General features: G+C 37.5%; 1 protein-coding gene across 5 annotated transcripts in view; it reads left to right on the top strand.

Moving 5' to 3' along the window:
- Window positions 1-26,030, top strand: part of PTPRK (protein tyrosine phosphatase receptor type K) — a 598,135-nt gene that overhangs the window by 508,930 nt on the left and 63,175 nt on the right. The window lies entirely within an intron of this gene.

Here is a 26,030-nt window from a genome sequence, read left to right as displayed (position 1 = left end):
ATGCTAGCATACATAACCTTGTTATATATAGAATATTAACATGAACCAAGGAATGCAGGTGGCCTCAGGAAACTAGAAAAAGCTAGAAAAACAGTTTTCCCCTTTGAACCTCCAGAAGGAACACAGGCCTGCCAAATCTTAATTTCAGTACTGTAAGATTCATTTATGGGCTTCCCAAGAAGCACTAGTGGTAAAGAACTCATCTGCCAATCCTGGAGACATAATACAGGTGGGTTGATTCCTGGGTCAGGAAGATCCCTTGGAGGAGGGCATGGCAACCCCATCCAGTATTCTTGCCTGGGGAATCCCATGAACAGAGAAGCCGGCATTCTATAGTACATAGGGTCGCAATGAACTGGACATGATTGAAGTGACTTAGCACACAAGATTCATTTAGGACTTCTGACTGCTAGAACCATAGATAATAAATTTGTGTTTTTTAGCACACAAATGTATGGCAATTTGTTGCAGCATAAAAAGTAACTAATACAATTTTGGTACCTGGAAGATGAGTCTTACTGAAACAATTACCAAAAAATATGGACATGACTTTGGAATTGAGCAGAGGCTTGGAAAAATTTTGAGGAGCAAGACAGGAAAAGCTTGGACTGCCTTTAACAGACTGTCAGTAGAAATATGAATATTGGGGAAGAGTCAAGATGACAGAATAGGAGGACATGGAATTTACATCTCCTCACAACTACATCAAGAATACATCTACAAACGAAACAGTTATCACAGAACACCTGCTAAATACTAGCAGAAGATCAGACACCTAAAAGAACAGGAAGAATCCCCGTGCAACCAGGGAGGATGAAAGAAAGAAAAAAACAAAAATAGGAAACAGGAAGGGACCAGCACCCCTGGAGGGCAACTGAAAGTGAAGAGAGGTTCCCACACTCAGAAAAGCCCATTCACGGGGGGAAATCAGCTAGGGCAGAAAGGATTGGTGAGAAACGGAGCAACTGGTCTGTGAAAGGCAGGACAAAGTAAGAACTGTGCCCATGATCTGTGCTGCTGCCTGCATGCCCCAGCCTGAGTCCTGTGTCTCCTGGTGTGGACAGGGGCTGAGTGACGGAACGTAGACCCAGGGAGGGGACAACTGCTGGCTGTGAAAAGACAGCATGAAGCGATGGAGTAAGGAGTTCCACAACCGGGAATGTTTTCAGAAGAAGCTACAGAAGCACTTCTGACTTTTCTAGAAGAAGCTATAGAAGCACTTCTCTGGGTCACCATAGAAGCAAGGTACCATTGCTGAGTGGCATGCAAGGGGGGTGCCTCCACGGCAACCTCCTTCCCTACCAGCCAGCCTCATGCCTCCATGGGCGCTAGGAGGGACACCCATCTAAGCATGCTTGTCCACTTCTAAGCCAAGGAATCCTCTGTCCACACAAGCTCCAGAGACCAACACCAAATACAAAAGACCATAAGAGACTACACGCCCCCCAAAATGACCAACCTAGAATAATGGACACATTTTTAGGAAAGTGCAACCTTCCAAGACTGAACCAGGAAGAAACATGAAAATATGAACAAACAAATCATAAATAATGAAATTGAAACTGTGATTAAAAATCTTCTAGCAAACAAAAAGTCCAGGACCAGATGGCTTCACAGGTGAATTCTATCAAACATTTAGAGAAGAGCTACAACCTTTCTCAAAATCTTCCAAAAAATTGCAGAGAGAGGAATACTCCCAAATTCATTCTTTGAGTCCACCATCATTCTAATACCAAAACCACACAAAGATATCTCACATAGAAAAGAAAATTACAGGTCATTATCACTGATGAACATAGACAAAAAAACCCTCAACAAAATACTAACAAACAGAATTCATTAAAGGAACACACACATTTAAAGGACAATACACCACAATCAAGTGGGGTTTAACCCAGGATGCAATGATTCTTCAAAGTACACAAATCAATCAATGTGATACACCATATTAACAAACTGAAGAATGAAAACTATATGATAATCTCAATAGACACAGAAAAAGCTTTTGACAAAATTCAGCACTCATTTATGGTAAAAACTCAGGAAGTGGGCATAGAGGGACCCTACATCAACATAATAAAACTTGAACATGACAGACCCACAGCAAACAACATTCTCAGTGGTAAAAAACTGAAAGCATTTCCTCTCAGGTCAGGAACAAGACAAGGATGTCTACTTTTGCCACTTTTATTCATCATAGTTTTGGAAATTCTAACCCTGACAATCAGAGAAGAAAAAGAAATGAAAGGAATCCAAATTAAAGAAAAGAAGTAAAGTTGTCACTGTTGGCAAATGACATTACACATAGAAAATCCTAAAAATACCATCAGAAAAACTACTATAGCTCATCAATGAATTTGGTAAAGTTTCAGGTTATAAAATTAATACACAGAAATCTCTTGCATTTCTATATACTCCTGAACAATGAAAAATCAGAGAAATTAAGGAAGCTATCTGATTTACTATTGCAACAAAAAGAATACCTAGGAATAAACCTACCTAGAGAGGCAAAAGATCTGTACTCAGAAAACTATAAGATACTGATGAAAGAAATTCAAGATGACGCAAACACATGGAGAGATATACCATGTCCTTGGATTGGAAAAATCAATATTGTGAAAATATACTACCCAAAGCAATCTACGGATTCAATGTACTCCTTATCAAATCACCAAGAGCATTTTCACAGATTATAACACTTAAATGTACCATTTGTATGGAAATTCAAAAGACCCCCAAATAGCTAAAGCAATCTTGCAAAAGAAAAATGAAGCTGGAGGAAATCAGGCTCCTTGACTCCAAACTATATTACAAAGCTACAGTGATCGAGACAGCATAGTACTGGCACAAAAACAGAAATATAGATTGATAGAACAGGATAGACAGCCTGGAGATAAACTCATGCATCTGTGGTCAACCTAATCTAATACAGAGGCTAGAACATACAATGGTGAAAAAACAGTCTCTTCAGGGAGTGGTGTTGGGAAAACTGGACAGCTCCGTGTGAAAAGAATGAAATTAGGAATGAACATTCCCTAACACCATACACACACACACAAAAAAAAAAAACCCCTCAAAATGGACCAACATGTAAGGCTAGACACTATAAACCTCTTAGAGGAAAGCTTAGAAGAACACTCTGACATTAATCACAGCAAGATCTTTTTTGACCCATCTCCTCCTTTTCATAATCTTCTAGAGTAATGAAAATAAAATAAAAGTAAACAAATGGGACCTAATTAAACTTAAAAGCTTTTGCACAGCAAAGGAGACCATAAACAAGACAAAAAGATAACCCTCAGAATGGGAGAAAATATTTGCAAATGAAGCAAGGCAGTACTGATTCCCTATTTTAATCCTTTGTTGAAAAAGGCAAATGCTGAGTGATAAAAAAATTAAATTATTTTTATTCTTAGCAATTAAAAACAGGTCTTTAGAGTGAATCCCCACATCAGAAGGATTGCATTAGTTTTATTGCAGTGTTATGGTGACGTGAACTCTGCCTCTCTTTTTTTTTCTGTATTTATCCTATTGTAGGAATAAAAGATTAAAATCCAGTTTGGCCTCATTGAAACACATTTGCAGAGTGTTATACAGCATTGGTTTATGATTATTACCCCATAAGAGACAAAGTATCCTTTATCCTCTATCAGTTTAGTGTCTGAAATTATGCATTCTATTCATTTTTTAATGAAATGTGGATTACTTTAAAGATTATCTCTCTGATTTAATAAACAGCATAAGAGTCAAAAGTTAATTGGATCTTTGTTGAATGAGCAGTGACCACTATGTGTGATTGATGGAAGGAAAAGATAGTGAATTACATTTTTAATTTGTTTTATGTATTTAAAACTTTTAGATTAGTAAAGTGTGTATTTTTGTGATCAGTTTTCTCAAGTAAATTATGTAGCACCAATTATTTTTATAAAAATCATGGTAAAATCCTAATTTCTTTCAAAAATAAAAATCTCTCAGATTCTGCAAAAAAATGCCACATGCTTGAATACATATAGTTTATTATGTTTTCATTTTAAAGACAGAAGATGAATGTCATCACCAAGACATATAAACAGTTCTAGATTTGTCTCCTGCTGTTTTTTATGAGTTTCACCCAAACTTTAAAATTTGGAATCTTGTTTCATTCTTACCTTGTGGCTCAGACGGTAAAGCATCTGCCTGCAGTGTGGGAGACCCAGGTTCAATCCCTGGGTCGGGAAGATCCCCTGGAGAAGGAAATGGCACCCCACTCCAGCACTCTTGCCTGGAAAATCCCATGTATGGAGGAGCCTGGTAGGCTACAGTCCATGGGATCGCAAAGAGTCAGACACGACTGAGCAACTTCACTTTTCACTTTCTACTCTTTACTCTTAGAGCTCCTCCTGAATTTACTGGGAAAGAGGTTACCATCTCCAAGTGCTTGTTTTAGGAAATGCAGAAATTCACATTTGCAAATACCATGGTGAAGGTGACAAAGTGATTGTCACCACATTTTGCATAACCCTGGTGGTAGCAGAAGGAAGTTTACAATTTAAGTATCACTGACCTTTCATGAAATATACAGATTGTTCTTTTAAACCCCTTGGTGATAGAAGTTTGTGTGTGCAGACTTGCCTTCCATATTGTAAATTCAAAAGAACAGTGTTTTCATTGCTGTCTGTTGCTGTTACAGTAAGTTCCCTATATGCAAACCTTCAAGTTGCAAACTTTCAAAGACCTGAACATGTGTTTGCATATCCAGTCACATAGGTGTAGATCACATGTCTGACGTATATCATGTGTGTGCATCCTCTACAAGCAGTTGTGCTTTTGTGTACTTTTTGTACAATACTGTAAAGAGTACAGTAGTACAGTATCTTTATTTCAATTCTAAGAAGTCTAGAAGCAAGCATAAAAGCAGTGGTGATATTGCTGGAACTGCTACCAGCCCCTAAATCCTAGCTGTTGTACTGTACTACTGTACTTTTCAAGGTACTATAGGTTAGTGTTTTCTTTATTTTTTGTATATGTTTGTTTTTTATGTACTCTTTTTGTGTGTGAAAAGTATTGAAACCTTTACAGTACAGTACTATATGGCCGATTGTGTTGTTTGAGCACCTAGACTGACTTTGTTGGACTTAGGAACAAATTGGATTTAGGAATATACTCTTGGAACAGAACTTGTTTATATGTAGGGGGCTTACCTGGTGGTTCAGGTGGTAAAGAATCTGCTTGCAATGCAGGAGACCCTTGTTCAATCCCTAGGTCAGGCACATCCCCTGGAGAAGGGAATGGCTACCCACTCTGATATTCTTGCCTGGAGAATTCTATGGATAGAAGAGCCTGGCAAGCTACAGTCCATGGGGTCTTAGAGAGTGGACACTGCTGCGCAACTAACACTTTCATACTTTCACTACCATATGTATAACACCTGTGCCTCTTAAAGTCCCTTCTTGTATACCTCCTGCTCTCTTGGTCTCTCTGCTGCTATCTTTCCCAGGTGAAAATTCACCTGGGCTGTGCCTTTGAGGTAGGGTTTCACTGTCTTAGTAAAGCTTTCCTCTGCTCTCCCTGTTAACCATCATCTCAGTTCTGACTCCTTTATAAAAAGTTGCTTTGTATTGGCCAGGTATTCTGCTGACATGTTCAGCCAGTAGGGAAGATAGTTTGAAGTAAATGTGGCTCATTGGTGGTGATCTGACAGTGCACTAAAGATAAGAGCAAATAAGAAAGTTTTTTTTTGTGAAGAAATAAAGAAGAAAGAAAACTAAAGGTCCTAAGAACTATGTAGCTAACACTTCACCTCACATAATTCAGTATTTCTCTAGGCTGGCTACTGGGCTTCCCAGGTGGTGCTAACCGTAAAGAATCCACCTGCCAATGCAGGAGACCAGGAGGAGGGCATGGCAATCCACTCCGGTCTTCTTGCCTGGAGAATCCCGTGGAGAGAGGAGCCTGGCAGTCTGCAGTTCATAGTGTCGCAAAGAGTAGGACATGACTGAAGTGACTTCACGTACATGCTAGGCTTCCACCATATCAATTTTTAGAAGTGTTCATGGTAGCAACTACTTTGTTAATCTGTGATTTAAAAAAAAAAATTTGTTTTACATCATCATTGTGAACAGTACTCATCCTTTGATTATATCTTTGGCCATTGCTTAATTCCCTACACCTACCTGTTCCACCAGCTGTTAAACACTGACAGTTTGGTCATCCATCTGCATTGTATTTATTGTCTGCCTACACTCCTGTCCAGAGAAGGCAATGACACCCCACTCCAGTACTCTTGCCTGGAAAATCCCATGGAAAGAGGAGCCTGGTGGGCTGCAGTCCATGGGGTCGCTAAGAGTCAGACACGACTGAGCGACTTCCCTTTCACTTTTCACTTTCATGCATTGGAGAAGGAAATGGCAACCCACTCCAGTGTTCTTGCCTGGAGAATCCCAAGGACGGGGGAGCCTGGTGGGCTGCTGTCTATGGGGTCGCACAGAGTCGGACAGGACTGAAGCGACTTAGCAGCAGCAACTCTCTTGTCAGGCACTAAGCCAGATGTTGAGCTTCAAGGGAGCCAGTCATGGGATGCAGGGCAGGACACCTGTATGCAGTTACTATGCAGAGCAGATTTGGGGTAAAAATAGTCATTGGCCACATCTGTCTTAAATCACGAGCTATCATCTTCCTCATGGAGATTCCTCAACTCTACCAACATCTGTTCTGGAAATTAAAATCCTTCCCTTTTCATTTTGGTAGGATAGTTACAGTCTATGTTATATACTTGCTATAATCTGGATTTAGCTCATAACTTCCATTTAAACAAATATCTTCCCATCTGAAATCTATGGAGGTGTTTCTGTTCAGATTTTAGAAAACAAATCACCAATCTAATTTCTGTGTTGTAGACACAAAATTGTACATATTTACCTAGTGTGGGGATTTTTTTCCAGACTTATTTATGATCATAGAGGCATACCTATATTTCTCTTTTGACCTAGAGATAGATTTTTTAAATGCCATCATCCTAAGATAGTGGTCTGAAGCTTACATTTTTTAACTTCAAATATCTTGGACATATTTTCAAGTTAGAAAATACAGATATTTCATTGTGTGAATGTATTTTTAATTCTTCACTTTTTGAGAGACAGGCATCACCAACATGGCATCACCAAAGCAATGGACATGAGTTTGAGTAGACTCTGGGAGTTGGTAAGGGATAGGGAAGCCTGGCATGCTGCAGTCCATGGGGTCACAGAGTCAGACACGACTGAGTGACTGAACTGAACTGAACTGAAAAGCCTTGTGTTGCATGCAGTTATGAATTAAACATTGTCTGTCATAAGACAAATTCCTAAAAGTGGTATTTCTAAGTTTTATAAGTATATATTATATAGTATATTTTAATATTTTAATGTATATTTAATATTTTTAAATATATTTACTATATTAAATATTAAATTCTAACATATACATATATATGTTAAAATATTACAGCCAAATTACACTCAAAAAGAATTATACAAATTTAAATTTCAAACAGTGTACTAGAATCCTGCTTTCTCTATACCCTTATCACTACTAACTGATACCAGTCTTTAAGATTTTTGCTTATCTAATCAGTTCAGTTCAATCGCTCAGTCCTGTCCAACTCGGCGACCCCATGGACCGCAGCACGCCAGGCTTCCCTGTCCATCACCAACTCCCGAAGCCTACTCAAAGTCATGTCCATCATGTCGGTGATGCCATCCAACCATCTCATCCTCTGTCGTCCCCTTCTCCTCCTGCCCTCAATCTTTCCCAGCATTAGGGTCTTTCCAAATGAGTCAGTTCTTCGCATCAGGTGGCCAAAGTATTGGAGTTTCAGCTTCAGCATCAGTTCTTCCAGTGAATATTCAGGACTGATTTCCTTTAGGATGGACTGGTTGGATCTCCTTGCAGTCCAAGGGACTGTCAAGAGCCTTCTCCAACACCACAGTTCAAAAGTTTCAATTCTTTGGCACTCAGCTTTGTTTATAGTCCAACTCTCACATCCATACATGACTACTGGAAAAACCATAGATTTAACTAGACAGGCCTTTGTTGGCAAAGTAATGTCTCTGCTTTTTAATATGCTATCTAGGTTGGTCATAGCTTTTCTTCTAAGGAGTAAGCATCTTTTAATTTCATGGCTGCAGTCACCATGTGCAGTGACTTTGGAGCCCAAAAAAATAAAGTATGTCACCGTTTCCCTTGTTTCCCCGTCTATTTGCCCCGAAGTGATGGGACTGGATGCCATGATCTTCGTTTTCTGAACGTTGAGTATTAAGCCAACTTTTTCATTCTCCTCTTTCACTTTCATCAAGAGGCTCTTTAGTTCCTCTTCGCTTTCTGCCATCTGTGTATCTCAGGTTATCTAATGGACAATGTTTTATTGTATTATAGTTAAGAGATCCACATAATGATACCACTGATTTTTTTTTTAATCATCCAATAAAGAATGAAGAGATGACCACAGGAACACAGTTAACTATTCAATTTATGTGATGCATTTTGTTTCAAGTTGATGAATGAAAAAAGTTAACAAATATTCCAAATTCTTTTTTTGAAGTCTGCTACTTCGGAAAAGCCTGGAAATACTTCAGAATATTTCAAGTGCATAGTGGTTTTGTTACATTTCCCGAGCTACAGTAGATTTAAAATCATCTTGATTTGTGATATGCTTTTATTAATCACCGATAGTCTGACTTCCAGGTTCTTCAGACATTCTTTCATTAACTGAGGCAATATTCATAGAAGTTGTGAAAACTACACTTTTTATTCTTTAAAGCAAATAAGGCATGTCAAAAAATAACCAAAGCAGAGGAAATTATGAGGAGCCACAAGATAAGTTAGGGTTCATTAGTTAAGACTGTTGGCAGAAGCAAATGTGCAGAATGTTTTTAAATTCACTGCTAAGAAATTTTTTAAAATCCAGTTTTAAGTATTTGCAAGTCACACAATACTTTGCAGAATGACAACAAGACAAATGTCACAATAATCACAAAAATACATAAAGTACATTCTTATTTTAAATTTCTCCTTTAAAAGAGGTATATAACCCAGGCAGAAAAAAAGGTAAAAAAGTCTGCAGATCATCAGCTAAGCTCAGTTTGACTTCTGTTTACCAGATGTTTTGATAGAAATCTTCTTCAGTGTTCAATATAATAATATCTGTGAAACATTGCTGTGAAACTTCTAAGCTACATATCCTGTTTGTTGATAAAGAATATATGGATTGGGGAATCAGTGTTAAGACCACATGGAACTTTATTGTAAAACAAAAATTAAAGTTTTACTCTCAGTATAATAATTGTTTTAAGAGTCTTAAGAAATAAAGACAAATTTCAACATGATATATACAGTCATCTAGAGCAATATAGGATGGAGAAAATAGAAGAATATCTCCCCTTGCTGAACTGTGGATTACTTCTGCTTTAGTTTTGGAGGAATTCAGTTTTAGAACTGACCTATGAGGTGCCCATGTCCTTAATCTATTGCCATGATCACAAGATTATTTATTTACCAAAATGATGCTTAAAATCTTTGTAGATGTCTTAAACATGACTGCCTTCTCTCTAATTTTCTTCACATAAAGACATTAATGAAATAAATATGTAGTGAAATCCTGATTATACTAGACTTAAATGTGTTTTTTAAATATACTTTCTTAAGCCTTGATAGGCCAGGACCTATGAGACTCCATTGGAGAACTCTCAAAGGTCTGATTTGCCCCATATTTTGTCATGCTTTTATTTGGATTCATTCACAAGAACAGCTGCTCATCATGCAGGGTATTGGAGAATGACCTAAATTAACTTTTCTGCAGGAAGTAAAGGGACCTCAGGATAGGAGACTGCAGTTTCAAATTTCCCCTGAGATGTAAATTAATTCAGTCTTTATCTGGGATGACTTAAAGGACTTAGTATATAATGTCTCTTGTTTCTCTCAAAGAGGATCTATCAGCATCAGACACCTAGGTCGAGTCATCAAATACACGGGTCTACTTACTGAGAAAAATCTGATTAGTTCAGAATAAAAGGGTGAGGGGAGAGGCACTGTGAGTTAGGAAGAAGACTAAAAGAAATCAGGTCATTTATTTAGGGGGTTAAAAAAAAAAACATGGATGATTAGCAGTCCCTTTCAAGGAAACTTAATAATTTTATAAGGTACCTTTCTTTGCCATTTTGTTAATTCTTTATTTCCAAAATTTATTTCGATGTGTTATTAAGAACTTGTCATCCTATATATTAAGTATAAACAATCTTAGGAGAACAAGGATGAATAAAATATGTTTATTGATCAGTAGGCACTCCCATGCTACTTTTCTACATTCATTTTCTTGCCATTTTCCATTGATGAAGGTTATTTATCTTCTCTTTTGTTTTTGGCTTGTGACTATCATTTCTGCTTTTAATTTTTTTTTGGTAATCATTTCTTAGGGCTTTCCAGGTGGCCCAGTGGCAAAGAATCCACCTGCCAGTGCAGGAGACACAGAAGACATAGGTTCAATCCCTGGGTTGAGAAGATTCCCTGGAGTAGGAAATGGCAACCCACTCCAGTGTTCTTGCCTGGAAAATTGCATGGACAGAGAAGCTTGGTGGGCTACAGTCCACAGGGTCGAAAAGAGTCAGACACAACTGAGTGACTGAGCACAAAGTCGTTGCTTAACCTATAAAGTTAGTGTTCTTTACACAACTGTTACTGTCTTAGAGTTTGGTTATCTGAAAGATTGCTTGTCTCCAAGGATCTCCTGAACAGAGCTGCTCCCAGGGCTATGGTGAGGCCACTACAGAAAACAAGATCTTATAAAACTCAATGGTTTTGTTGGCCTTGTTATCCTCTTGCAGTCCCTGTGCCTTGATTGCCAGGGACTCTTTTTGTTCATATTTTGAGGAATTTTTATGGAGCAGAGGTTCCTAAACATAGTCTTCAAAACAATAACTAGTCCTCAAAATAACAGCTATTTTATAAAACCTTTACTGTCATGAAACAAAATCCATTTAGTATACCAACATACATAATTCTTTAGAGTAATCAATAAAGTCCCCAACCCTAATATATAAAAGAGCTAAAGGAAATAAAATAAAATGTGCTTCATTACCTAAAAGACCGAACTCAACCATTTTACAGACACATTGAATACTGATGCTTATCGCTATTCTTAGAATCACAGAATACAACATGTATTAATGCAGACTGCCCTGCCCTCCCCCAAATAAATTTTATAGATGCTCAGCTCTAATCATTGGGAGACTCAAATGTCTCTACACATTTCCTAGATGCTTCCAGAAGTCACTAGCTGCCTTATTGAGAACCAGTTATAGAACATAACCTTCAGTGCATATTTTTGATGTGTGTTTCTATTTGTTTGCTCCAAGGAAGGCTATGTTGTGAAGCTTCTGTGAGCATAGAATCATAGCGTATTTTCTTTTTCAAGTCACTGAAATAGAACCCAGACATGCCACACATGGGCCTGATATATTTTAGTAAGTATATCTTCAAGTGGTATATCATAAATTGAAAATCTGAATTTCCTAGTGTGATTACTATGTTGCCATCATGGGTCAAGATGCATTGGCAGAAATCACTCACTGAAGGATTTGATAATGTATCATGAAAAGAATTAATATGATTGTTTTTAATAAATAATGTCCTATGAGTGGCAAGATAGCATTTTATGAGGCAAAAAAAAAAGAGAATGCCCCAAATTTTTTAATCAACACAAACATTAAATAACTAGTTTCAAAATCATGTCTATTTCACTTTCATCTTTCTCCTTGCTACTGTTTCTTTGTCACACAGCTCATATATCCATGAAACACAACTTCTTACAGCCATGAAACAATTTCCTTCACATACGTGCTTCTTCACTAAATTTTTCACTGTATAACACTTCAAGTTAATTTTACTCAAATGAATCCACAAATATTAAGGACTTATGTACTTTACATAACTCCAGTTCATGTTTCAACATATCTTGCCCATCTACTTTTGATTTCCTGGTCCCTTTTTTTCAGATTAAAAACAAAATAAAAATAACATCTGACACAACTACTCTACTCTCCAAAGAGGAATTGTAAAGTGTAAAACTTCAACAGTTTTAAATGCTGAAACTGTTAATATTTTAAAACGTTAAAACCTTTTTTGATGGTCTGTTTTAAAATCTATGGAGTCTACAGTTTCACAAAACTCAGATCCCTTGTCTTCTTTGTTATCAATCTCTATATCACCTTATTTACTTTATAGTATCCTGAATATTTATTATTTTTGCACTAGCTCCATGAACGAATGAGTGAGTGAATGAATAGAACATGTTTGTTAAACATGCAAATATAAAATCTAAACAAGTAAATATATTTATTCAGTGAAGATTTTAATGATTCTTCTCCTTTACCAAAGGGAAGCTTGTACCAAACACCTTGGTTGAAATGCTGCTGATCACAAACAGACCCCATCATTCTGAATGCATGTCATAGCTTTGCTCTTGGATTATTTTCTGAAAACCTAAGGAGAAGTGGATTAGCTTCCTTCCTTAGCAGGCTTTCTCTATAGTGAGGCACATTTAGACTTTAATTGCTTTAACAATATCTGTAGTTCTGTGTTGTTGTTATTGTTATTTTAATGCACCACCCTTTGTATATTAAAAAAAAAATAGTATGGATAACATAATTTTGAAGATGATTTACTTACCATGTCTACATTTTGACCAGGACATAGCTTGTATTGGAGAACGTACCTGGATTCAAGAAACTGGTCATATGTGTAAAAGAGTATTTCTTTTTCTGTGAAGACATGTGATACCTGAGGGGTTCAAGTTCTTGTTGGCATTTTTAGGACCCTACTCAGATCCAGTATTGTGTATAATATTATTCGTGACTTGTGAAATTGACCTTTAGTTACCAGTGTTACCTTACAATACAAAATCCTTCATTAAATGTATAGCTACCATTTCATTTAACTTCTAACTCTGTGTGTCAGTAAAATAAAACAAAAATTTAGCTTAATGCAGTAATAACACACATATGCTGTTCTATTCTAAAATCCTCAGAAATCTGGCAAGGTGAAAATTGGGAACATAGCTATGATCTCATGAAGTTTGAATGCAGTCCTAAACGTTTTGGAAAGACTTGCCAGCTGGATTTTCATGCTCTAAGTCTGACTTCAATAATTGCTATTTTCTACCACAGTTTAGCCAGTATACCTCAGTATCTCCAGACATTCCCACCAAAACCCACTTTCAGACTAAGCACAGCTCTGGCCTCTATGCTTCCATCATGTACCAAACTCAGTAGTTCTTTTCTGTGCTACTAATCAAGTTCTGCAAACAACTGGAAACAGTTTAGAAATACTGGAAATATGTTCTGTCTTTTCGTAGCTTCTTCATACCTCCTACCTCCCCCGCTTCTCAAAAGCCCCGTATTGTCTCCACCCACATTCCCATCAGTTGTTCAGACAGGAAAACTCAGCTGCTTTCCTTCTGGGAAGATACATAGCCTAGAACTGGTTCAAGGGACACCACCTCTGGGTTACCAAAATCAATCTTTAAAAAAATACTTATCAACCCAGGGGATAAGACCTGTTGTCAAGTGCAGCAATTCCATCCTGGCTGTGCTTTTGCTTCTCACATGGTGTACCTCACTGCTGACAACATTCCTTCAGCAGCCAGACCTACGTCTGCGCCAGGCGCGATTGACTCCTTTCTCCATGGGACTGATTTAAAATATATATTTAAAAAAAAACAAAACTGTAGATCCTACATAACCTTCCAACTCTTGGAAACCAGAATTACTGTATCTGTTCATCCTCTTAAAGAGGTGAATGTTTTCACCCTGATAATTTGACTGTTTGTATTTGATGCTTGATGTTTTGTTTAATTATAATCAGTTTATAGGCGAGTAAGACATTATAATAATGGCCTTTATATTTCATTGACAATTTCATGGATTATAATCAGAATTTAGAATTATTCTCCTAGAAGTATGACTTGATGAAGCTATTGGAGCAGTGACCTTTACAAACTTTTAACAAAATAGTGAAACTCCTGTTTGTTGTTGTTGTTCAGTTGCTAAACTGTGTCAGACTCTTTGAAATCCCGTGGACTGCAGCACACCAGGCTTCCCTGCCCTTCATTATTTCCTGGAATTTGTTCAAACTCATGTCCATTGAGTTGGTGATGCAAGTTTACATGCTGGAGGTGAGAGGCAGCAGCCAGAGGAAGCCACCAAAGCTGTCTTCTGCAGAAACTGGTAATTAGGAACAGGTCAGAGGTCAAAAGCAGATAGGATTTTCAGATAAGAGCAGGCACAACAAACCGAAACACTTGAATGTCTGCTCTTGTGACTGCTGCTAGACTGCCCCCTGCTGGAGGCTGAAGCAGTGCAGCTTGGCAGCTTGTCACGCTTGACCCTAAAGGTCCTTGTGTGTCAGTTGCTCGGTTGTGTCCCACTCTTTGCGACCCCATGGACTTTAGACCCCCAGGCCCCTCTGTCCATGAGATTCTCCAGGCAAGAATACTGGAGTGGGTTGACATTTCCTTCTCCAGGGGAAAGGTGCAGCCAAAGACAGGGCCTGACCTCGAGTGCTTTGATTCAAACAGATCACTAGACCAACAGGTCAGGTGCTTTTCTTATAGAGAAAGAAAGTAAGTGGGTGATACATTTCTTAGTCACTTTAAATTTTATCTTAAAGAGCTTTGCATATGGTTCAGTGGTAAAGAATCCACCGGCAATGCAGGAGCCGCAAGATCAAACACAGGAGTTTGATCCCTGGGTCTGGAAGATCCCCTGGAGCAGGAAATGGCAGCCCACTCCAGTATTCTTGCCTCGGAAGTCCCATGGACAGAGGAGGCTGTTGAACTATAGTCTGCAGGGTCATAAGAATTGGATGTAACTGAACCAACTTAGCATGCACCAGCACAAGCTATCTTAGTTCAAAATCTACCAACAGAAATACAAAGGAAAAGATAAGGGAAATGATAAAAGAAAGCAAGGCTCAATTTGATTGCAGAAACATTTAGGGGAATGGGTTATTGGAGAACAGAAGCATTGGTGATGTTTAAAAATGAAATAAAAGGTTTGATTACATGGCTTTTTCTCATTATCTGTCTCCTCCTTGCAAAACCCCCACAAAAAGGTAATTACCACAGTCTAGTCTTACATAGAACATTCAGAAGTTTTATACTGACACTGAAGTTACTTCATCCGTTTTTTTCTGAGATGACTCAGGAGAGTCCAGTTTCACATCTCTCCTCTTCTGAAGTTCCACCATTTATTTTGCAGCATTTGTATAGTGTTATTGTCACACAACTTGTATTATTTTGTGCATTTTATTTCCAGACAAGTGGCAAAGTTTCAGGAGACAAGAGCCATATCTTTAAGCTGTAATGTGAAAAAAAAAAAAAAAAAATGCACCAGGCTTTGGAATCAGGCAATCTGAGTTTTACAAATCAAGTTGTGTGGCTCTAGCCAAATCACCAGTCAACAGCGTTACCTAAACTTTAAATTCAGTTAGATGAGTGGTTTTTAAGGATGTGGGGCAAGATGAAGTCAAAGAGCATTCAAAGCTTAACTTCCTTATCACTACTTCAGCTACTGTGTGTGCTCTCTCATTTATTTCCTTTCTTGGGTTTCTATATCGGATTTTTAATTTTTAATTTTTTTAAAAAAGTTCCTTGCTATTAAAAGTTTTGATGATGTGGCAGTATATAATATCAGTTCCAAACCTGGAGTTTCATTTTATCTGCCAGACATATCTTTATGAGTGTCCAGTAAATATTTGTTAGGGGAGAAAAATGATTGCTGAAATTCAGTCATTCAATCATGCAGTGTTCAGGTGTTTATAACAATTTCCATGCAAAAACTTTAGTACAGCCTATAACAAATGACATTTTCAGCTTTTGAAGAGAACTCCTTTCATGTCAGTTTGAAATTCTTCTTGAATTTGATCTCTGAGTTATGGAAATAAGAAGCAGACCTGATGTGCACATGCTTTGTGCAGAGAATGAGCTGCTTTTAAGTGAATACTTTTAGCCACTATCTGATCAACCATGTAGGACTGATTCTGTGGAAATGAAGAAACTTTTCCTTTTTCATCTGAGTCACACATATGAAGGCTTTGATAAGATTAAAATAATCCAAGGAAGCAATTTCAAGATGCACAGCTAGAAATAGGAGCTAAGGAACATCCATGTCTCACATGGCACAATCACCTAATGGAAGAATCAGGTTTTAAGGGCCGTCTACAGATAACGTCAGGATATACAGATAAATGTGAACAGCTTCTGGCTGAGCTGGAAACACTGCTGGCTAACTTAGGAATCTTATGATGTGTATCATTCAGAATGTCTCTTGCTGCTTTATAGTCTGTGTTTTAAAGAGCCAGTTATGTTGTCATTTGAAGGTTGTACTTTTTTGTGACTCTTGTCACTTTTGGTGCTTTGTCTTTTACCAAGTCTTTGGACCCATTCCCCAGATTCTGTGAGCATTAGCTGCCTGTGGCTCACAACTCCCCTCTGCCCTCAAAATCATTTCTGATTCCAAAGCACTTGCATTCCCGAGGGCTTTACATGCTCACGTCTCAACTCTGGCAGCCTATTGGCAGCAACTAACTGACATGGAGGTACAGAAGCCAGCTCCCTCATTTCAAGGTGAAGTCAACTTTAGGAGCAGTTCATGCTCCTCATCGCTCTCCCCAGTGGGAACAGGCTACAGTTAGACTCCAGCTGAGACCACAGTCTTACCCAGCTTCTTTCCCTGTCTGATCCTGCTTTCCTCTCCTTTTCTCCTGAAAGCACTCACTTCAGTCATGTGTGCCCAAATCCTTGTCCCAGGCTATGCTTCTCAGGAACCTAACATAGTACAAGTGATACATTGGAGAGGATAAATCCTGTTTTCTTTATCCCTTCTTCTCAGTATCAGCACTTCTGGAACACAATGCTCACAAGTATTTTTGAAGAGTGGACAAAATAAAAAAAATTGACCCTCTGCTGGTCACGTTGTCATGGTGAAATATGGATAATTGAAGTCACAAGTAGCCTTACACAATTCCAACCTTACTTTAAGTTGGAAATCTTAGCTCACTAAAGATTTAGGAAGTTGGCAGAATATGGGAGCAGAATGATAATGTCAAAGTGAAATCCAGTTACCATCCTCATCTGCCATCAGAAACTATCACGACATCATATCAAAGAGCAAACGTTCTCACTTATGGAAGTATACAAGAATACTTAATTAACATAATTATGTTGCACACCTACTCTCTGCCACATTGAAAAATAAAATAAGATGTGGCTCATACTCTTAATGGATTGTGAATAGGAAGAGAGCCTGACAAATGAGCTAATAATTATGAAAGAATTTGCCAAGACAAAAAGCAGAGTGCTGTGCAAAATGGCACTTCAGCTGGTTGAAAGACCAGAGACCTTTTCTAAAACAGGGACCAGTATAAGCAAAGTTAATGAAATGTTCAGGGAGGAATATGTAGAGAAATTAGGCTAAAAGGTATGTTGATGCAGAGTTATGAAAGGATTATACTCTTCCATAGTCCTTTAAGAGTCAGGATTAAACTTAATCTTGAGAGTAGGGGTCAGCTATCAATAATTCTTCAGGGTTTCATTTTCTCCTCTGCTTTAAAAATTATTAAAACAGCTTATTAATATAAAATGTCTTGAAACAATATCCTTAAACAACTATTATCATTTTTGCTTGTTTCCTTTCTCTTATCAAATGCTTACATAAATATTTTCCATAATTATAGCAGTTGTGATTTCTCATTACTTTTACTTATTGTTGAATCATGAGTTTCTCCCATATTATATATTTTCTTTTTAGGTGGCTAAATACTGTTATTTACTTTAAATTACATTATCATTTTCATTTTCCCTGAAAGTTTTGTAAGATATTAAACAGGCCAATAGTAGGATCATATTTGGGTTTTAGAAAAGCTGCACATGAATGCTGGAGATAGATCAAGATAAGTAGAACTTGCAATCAGAAACTTCAGGAAGGGAAGCACTGCCAGATAGACCAGGGAAGAGGTGATGCCATCCTCTGTGACTTATCCTCATCTGTTTATGAACAGACAATAATTACCTATTTGCTACATGGACAAACAGTTCTGTCTATGGGGAATCATGATACTAGAATCTGCTTCTAAGAAAAATGATGTGTGCATTATTTCAAGAAATGATGAATAAGTGAAGATACTTTAGTCATCACATGGTGATGCTTCAATATTTTCTTCTGTCTTAAGTGAAAGTGTATATTAGCTGTGTGCATTAGTGGGACCGTACAAGTGATTGGTGTAAATTATGAAACAAGTGGTGAGAACACTCAAGAATCCCGAGGTCTCTGGGTGCCGTGAAATATATGTCAAGGCTGGAAAAGAAGTGAATCGTTTCTTCCTTTGTGGCACTGACCCAGTTACAATTTTCTGTGTAACGTCTACCTCCTCTTCTGGACTGCAGGCTCCATGAGAGCAGAGCTTCGGTCACCCTGAGTTTGCCCTCAGCGGTTTAACAGCCGGTACCCAAAAATATTTATTAAATGAATTAACAAATACAAAATGAATGAGGGAAATGGGGCGATGTTTAGAGTGTTGGGTAAGCCACAGTTTCACGGTGAGGATATGTTCTATTTATTGCAGTGGGAAGGGAAGCAATATAAAATGATTAATACCTTCCTCATCTACTGCTGAATCCCTGCTTCATTTTAAAAATAATTTTTAAAAGGTTTGCATGAGACATTCTATGTAAAAAAATGCTGACAATATTTTTTCAAACTTACGTAATCTTACCAAACTGTATTATGTTACAACTGCATGCCAGTATGTTTTTTTACTCCATAATATTGATGCTTAATATAAGTTCCATCTACATGCAAAGCACTTGCAGATATATATTCAGTGATCTTCAAAACAAACCTGGAAAGAAGGATTTATCCCAAGTTGAGAAGACTGGGTCTCAACAAAACAGAATAACTTGCCCAGAGTACATGGCAATTTTTCCTGCTGCCTCTTTGATGTATAAAACGATGTCATATTTGATTCTTTGGCTGTTCTAATAACAGCAGAACAAATCTGTATAGTTATTCTAAGGTATTTAGATAGAGATCTTTTAAAAATACAAATGACATAATATGATTTTCATCATTATAATACAAAACCACATATGTAGATGAAAGTTTCATGGACCATAAACTGTCAGAGAACTATTGATAAATTATCAACTGCTTTATCAACTTTGCCCCAAAAATGCTCCTTGTCAATTTCTAGTTGCTATCTATAAGTGGATTATAGGCTTTAGATATATCATACTTAGTAACTCTTTATTCAGTGCATGACATTTAAAATAATATATATATTATTTCTATTAACAAATGAATTAAGTCTTTTTTACAGTTGGAAAATGTCCAAATAAGCCAAATAAACATGTCCCTTACCCTCTAGTTCTCAGACTGAAAAATAACAATTAAAAATAACCTTTGAGTAAATACTTCCCCTGTTTATCCAAACTTAGAACAGAACTAAGCCAAGAGTTTTGCTTTCCTTGGCTTCTTCCATAATAACCAACTATCGTGGTTGGTTAGGTTTTCTATTTTTTTTCATCCACAATTTCTTAGCATGTTTTGTTAGCTTTTCCTCCTTTTTTGGTGTTTCTTGGGGCTTGGATAATGGCCTGTCTTCTCTTCTTACTTATATTCACTGTACAAGACTTTACCATAGCTGCAGTCATGCTCAGTTTTAAGATGGCTTTCAGACCTGTATCTCTGATATCTCTTCTGAATTACAGCCCTGTAGCTGTCATATCTTTCTCACTGGTACATAGACTCAAGTTCAAAACTAACCTGATCTCCCCCACACACACACTAAAATCCGCCCCTATTCCAGTGTTCTTTATCTCAGTTTCTATCACTGCTATCCACTGAGTGATTCAGATACTTGTCTTTTTCTCTTCCTAATATCCCCTATCCATCCAATCACCAAAGACAATTAGTCCACTACCTACACTTCTTAAATCTGTCTGCTTTTCTTCCCCAGGGCCACTGCTGCTAGTTCAGTCAAAGCCACTTTCATCTCTTGCTTGAAGCACTATAGTATCACTACAGCTGGTCCTTCCAATATGCCATTGCCTTCTTCCTACTGACTCTTCATGTGATAGGCAGAGAGAGCATGGAAAAAATACAGATCTGTTTATGACACTTTAAAATACTTGTTTTGGTTTCCAAAAGTTGTTAAAATAAAGGTTAAAGCCTTTAATCTGCCCTACAAAGCCATGCATTATCTGGTTGTAACCTAGTGTTAAACTGTGGCCTTGTGTCTCTTCCTACTAATTAGCCACACTAAGCTGTCTTGAATTTCTTGTTGCAAGAAGGCCTTTGAATCTGCCTGAAATGCTTACCAAACATGTTACCTTCATTTTCAATCACTACTCAGGGTTTGCACCTGGGCTGCCTTCCTCATACTCTTGCTAGAAGATTTCAGTACAGCTGCAATCACTATATTGTTACACTACAATTCTGTACTAATGGCTTGAAAACCTGTTTCTTTTATGTCAGGGACTCTTCAGAGCTGCAGCCCTATGACTGCAGTATCATCTTTGTCTCACTGGCACATACCCTGAGGCCTCAGTATAATTATCCTTTCCTTATTCCCCAAACTAGATTAGAGTGTTCTTATAATATCCTGTTTTTTATGTCAGAAGATTTATCACAGTTAGTTGTGTACTCTTTTGTCCTTTAAGCTAAAAAGCTGAGTTCTAGCTCTTATAGGCTGATACATCCCCAACAACTACCCAGTACCTGGCAGGTAAAATCATGTAGGTATTTGTTGAGTAAATAAAGATGCTATACTGCTTGGTTTGGATAACATAAATTTATCTATGGTCTTTTATATTTTGAAACTTTTAAAATGGTGTGCTATTTTAAGAGTACGTATTATTTGATATGCACTTAAAAAGACTATTGTTTTCCCAGATAAATTATATATTTGAAAGAAATTATATCATTTGAATGACTATAATGGACTACCTTAACAGTTATTTCTCTTCTTTGAAATGATAATTTTTATTCTGGGTAGTTATTTTAAAATAGCCAATTTCCAGTATAAAGCTTGCCCTCTTTAGTCATTCAAACCCTTAAGAACTATATGTAAATATTATACATTTATATATATATAATGATTATAAATATATGTATATATATTTATATATTATATATATAATGCTAACGGTATCATTGTAACTATCCTTTTTACTAAGAAGAGTAATCTTTCTCCTTTGTAATCTGACTGGGGAAGCAAAGTCATATAGTCAGAACTACTTTACCCAAAGAGAACAAGCCTAATCAGTTGAGCAGTTACAGAACCCCAGGACTATGAAAGTCTCTTTAGCAAGATGTGGATGGGGAGGGATGGGGAACAGCTGAGAGAACATTAGTCCTGAATAAGACAGTCCTTCCTTGCCATTACAGAGCTTACAGTGTAATGGGGAAAACATACATATATTTAACTAAGTACGAAACAAATAAGACCGTTTTAAAAAAGACTAAGAGATTCTAATTTTAAGAAGATATTTTTAAAAGATCATGAGATTTTCATATATGAAGTGTTGACTTGTTACCAGGCAAGTGGTGAAAGCATTATAGAAAGCATGGATTGGAGGTAGACATTGAAGGAATGAAGGCCTTGCAACAAAAGGATGAGGCAGGACAGCAGCTCGAAATGTGTATGTTTGGAACATATCAGGAAGCATGAGGAAGTGAGGTATTGGATTCCTTTCATTATATTAAGGACTTTGTGAAAATAAGGTTGGAGTACATGAATGATTCTCAGATTTTTTCCAAATACAGCCCTTCATCTGTTGAGAAATAGCTATTTTGACTGGATTGTGTTCTCTTACCTGATTTAAATGAAAGACGATTTTGATTCATATACATATAGAATAATAACGTTTTGAAGCACATTGCAGGCCATTATCTCTTTAGGTACTATGTATATGAATATGTTTCCAATGAGGAGAGGTTCTGTTAGCAATAAAAACAAATAACTAACAATGGGAATTAAGAGAAGCAGATCTGCGACAGGAACTGTCAAAGGTGGCAAATGATCATCTTTGTCTTCTCCATTCCCTTGGACTCAGCATTATCACTTTGATTTATTTCCTATGGGATTCTCTTCATTACTTAACATGTATGTCTTGAAAATACTGTTTAAAATACCTTGGAAAGCATATTGATTTTTTTAGGCTGAACAATGTGGGCTCAGTCACTTCAGTTGTGTCTGACTCTTTGCAAACTTATGAACCATAGCCTGCCAGGCTCCTCTAGCCACAGGATTCTCCAGGCAAGAATTCTGGAGTGAGTTGCCATGCCCTTCTCTGGGGGATTTTCCCAACCCAGGGACAGAACTTGCGTCTCTGGTTGTCTTCTGCATTGCGGGTGGATTCTTCACTCACCGAGCTAAGCTGAATAGCACCTAAAAATATCAAGTCTTGATCTCTAGAACCTATAAATGTTACCTCATAAGCAAAAAGAATATCTGACGATCTGAGTAAGTTAAGCCTTGGAACAGGAGGAGATTATCTGTATTAACTGGATGTCTATTGTAAGAAGGAGGGAAAGAAAAGACTTGACATACAGAAGAGAAGGCAGTGTGACCACACAGGCTGAGATTGGAAGTGATGTGATGCTAACTGTCAGCAAAGTTGGAAGAGACCAGGAACCTCTTCTCCCCTAGAGCCTTTGAAGAGATCATAGCCAGGCCAATACTTTGATTTTGACCCAGTTATACTGCTTTTGTACTTCCGGGCCCCAGACCTATGAGAAGATGAATGGGTGTTGTCTTAAGACACAAGTCTGTGGTATAGCAGCAGTTGGAAAGATATGTAGATGGGAAATTACTCTATGAACTTTTCTCTTAGATGTGGCTGTTAGGTCAGCATTTTATCTTACTTGAGGATGTAATCAGGGATTTTCTAAACTACAAACCTTTGATTTTCATCTTTATTTAAATGTGTTTATGTTTTCTTTCCTTATAGGGTATAACAGTTTAGCAAAAGATTTATAAGAATGTCTTGTCTCCTTTGAGGTTCAGCTTAGATACCTTTGATATTGCAAAAGTTGGGGAAAACAATCTGTCTACATCAGAGACTTTGGAATATGAATTCATAGAAACTAATAAAAAAAACAAAACTTGGCCTCATGGGGATAGAATGTCTTATGCAAATCTTTGTTGTCAGCCAAGTTCACATACACAGAATACAAAACTCTGTTTCACTGTTTGTTGGGGATTTGGAAATAGCTTGAGATAATCTAATTTAAAGGGGCTGGTAAATTCCTCTAGCTTTGTAGAATTTATTCCACATATGTCAGAGATATATGTGTGCTTAGTATACTGTGAAATAAACTAGCACCTTGTACTAGTTTGAAAAGGTAAATATTGCTTTCACATATTGTTCTCTCATGTTCCTTTTATTGGTACATGTTAACGAAATGTAAAAATGTAGTGGTAATACTGCAAAGTATACTAGTAAATTCTGGGAATTATTGAGATTAGTCCAAACATAGCTCTAGTTTTATATACTACAAAACTATTAAATTATTAATTTCTACTCCTGCTATTGAATTTATATCTGTGGTCAGTGCAAACTTATATAATAGAAATTATTAATACTTTCTTTTCTCTTTAAAATGTTCAAGGTGGACAACAGGGTTTATAAAATCGTGGTTTACTGATGCCATAGCAACATAATCTTATGTTGAGAACATCATCTGTTACATTGCAGGTAGTTGTGGTCATGTGCTTAGAATAGACTTTCAGTTCTAAAGTACATGGTGATACAATAGGACAAGATTTATCCAGATGTTATACAGCACTTACAAGGAAATATTTTCACATGTTCATATGGGTTGAAATGTCATATACTTAAAGGATTGAGTTACTGTTATGAGTTGGAATAGTTATGTAGCTTTGAACTTCAAGGGTAGGTTTAAATGCCTATTTTGCAAAGAAAAATATGGGTAGATAGAAACCAAAATCTGAATTATCTGATTGCTGGAGAGATTATCTCTAATGGCTAAAATAAGTGGTTCTCTTTTAAAATATACTACATGAGAAGTGATTGTTTCTTTATTTTTATCATATTTTTCAAAAAGAATATTTCCCAGCAGAGTCTTCATAGCAAACCAGAGCAAAATATAGAACATTCAAACACATTAGGGGCAAATTCATTGCTGGAAATAGTATGACTGGTAGCGTATTACTCAGAGTTCTCCAGAGATATGAAACCAAGAAGAAGTTAGTAGGGAAGGAATTCAGAACAGATGAGTGGGTCTGAGGTTGTCTGATCCTTTCTAAAGAGGGTACTAGATTCACCTAAATACACGTTTAGGTCATAAAGATTCCCAAGTAAGCGGTAACTACTGATGTCTCAGAAACTCCCACCTTCCTCTCAGTTCTTGGTTGCAACATGAAGGCACCAATAGCTGAGCACCCTGTCTATTCCTGTCCAGGAGTCCCTTCACTTAGCTGCTGCTGCTGCTGCTAAGTCGCTTCAGTCGGGTCCGACTCTGTGCGACCCCATAGACAGTAGCCCACCAGGCTCCTCTGTCCCTGGGATTCTCCAGGCAAGAACACTAGAGTGGGTTGCCATTTCCTCCTCCAATGCATGAAAGTGAAAAGTGAAAGTGAAGTCGCTCAGTCGTGTCCAACTCTTTGTGACCCCATGGACTGCAGCCTACCAGGCTCCTCCGTCCATGGGATTTTCCAGGCAAGAGTACTGGAGTGGGGTGCCATTGCCTTCACTTAGTTATGCACTCAAATATGCTTACTTTTACCATGATGTTCTGTATGAAATTCCCTGTAAATTCTCTGATAAATTCTAGTAGTTTTCAGAACTTAGTTAAAATATGGTTCTAGTTTTGTATATGAAAATTACACATTTTAAATTTGATACTAAATTTATACATTTATTGTATTGCAAACATAATAGAGAATTATTAATCTTGTCTTTTTCCTTTAAAATGTGACTGGAAAACAAGAAGATTTATAAGGTCATAGTGTGCTGACCAATTTTAAAAAACAGCTGGCTTTCCAGAGTAACTCAGGCACATCCCTTCTCACCCATGTACCCACCCGGTTTTGTTCCACCAAATTAAATGATTCAAACAGCAGCATGGTTAGCCAAGGTCCTGTCCAGAAGGAAGACTGTAGTGGTGAAGAAGGGATAGATAGGGGAATTTTATCTGACCTAAGTATACTTAGTTCCTTTACCGTCAATGAGATGCATGCTTCTAAACTTAGGCCTTCCATAAGAGATTTTCCTTAAGGACACTCATCTTCCTTCCTTCCCTATTTCCTCCTTCTTAAAGCTATCCTGAGAGTCTGCAGACTCTCACTCCTTCTTTCAGAAGCCATCAAATGTCCTCTCAAAGGAATATGTCGCACTTGGCATCTTTTCATGCTACAAACAGGAGCCCTAAGTCATCAGTCAGATATTCTGCTTCTTCAGGTGTGTGAGGTTAGAGATATGAGAGGGTAAATTGAGGTGGATTATAATATCATGCAGAGAAGGCAATGGTACCCCACTCCACTATTCTTGCCTTGAGAATCCCAGGGACAGGGGAGCCTGGTGGGCTGCCATCTATGAGGTCTCACAGAGTTGGACATGACTGAAGCAACTTAGCAGCAGCAGCAGCATAACACCATGACTAGAAGGATTTCCTTTCCTGGGAGAGTTGTGTCACAATTGGTTCCTTTTATGAAATCCCTTGTGATGTAAGGACACCTTGGAAAGAAAAAAATACTCTTTCTTTGAATACAGCATGGTTGAAACCCAGGACAGTTTATCTCCTATCAGCATGTTTTGGGGCTCATCATTTAGTAAAATCAGATCTACCCATTCCCACTGTCCATGGGCATCAGGTAAATATGTGTATAATTGTGCAAAAAATTTGTACTACCTGAGAACTGCCTGTTTACAAGAGTATTTACACTCTTTGTCAAGGCTCATTCATTTTGCCACCAGAAAGGAACAGGACCAGCTTTCTTGT

This window comes from Oryx dammah, unplaced genomic scaffold, assembly GCF_014754425.2.
Source record: "Oryx dammah isolate SB20612 unplaced genomic scaffold, SCBI_Odam_1.1 HiC_scaffold_4, whole genome shotgun sequence".
Classification (NCBI taxonomy): Eukaryota; Metazoa; Chordata; class Mammalia; order Artiodactyla; family Bovidae; genus Oryx; species Oryx dammah.
Note: the sequence above shows the minus strand (reverse complement) of the source record. Positions and strands in the feature narration are given on the sequence as shown.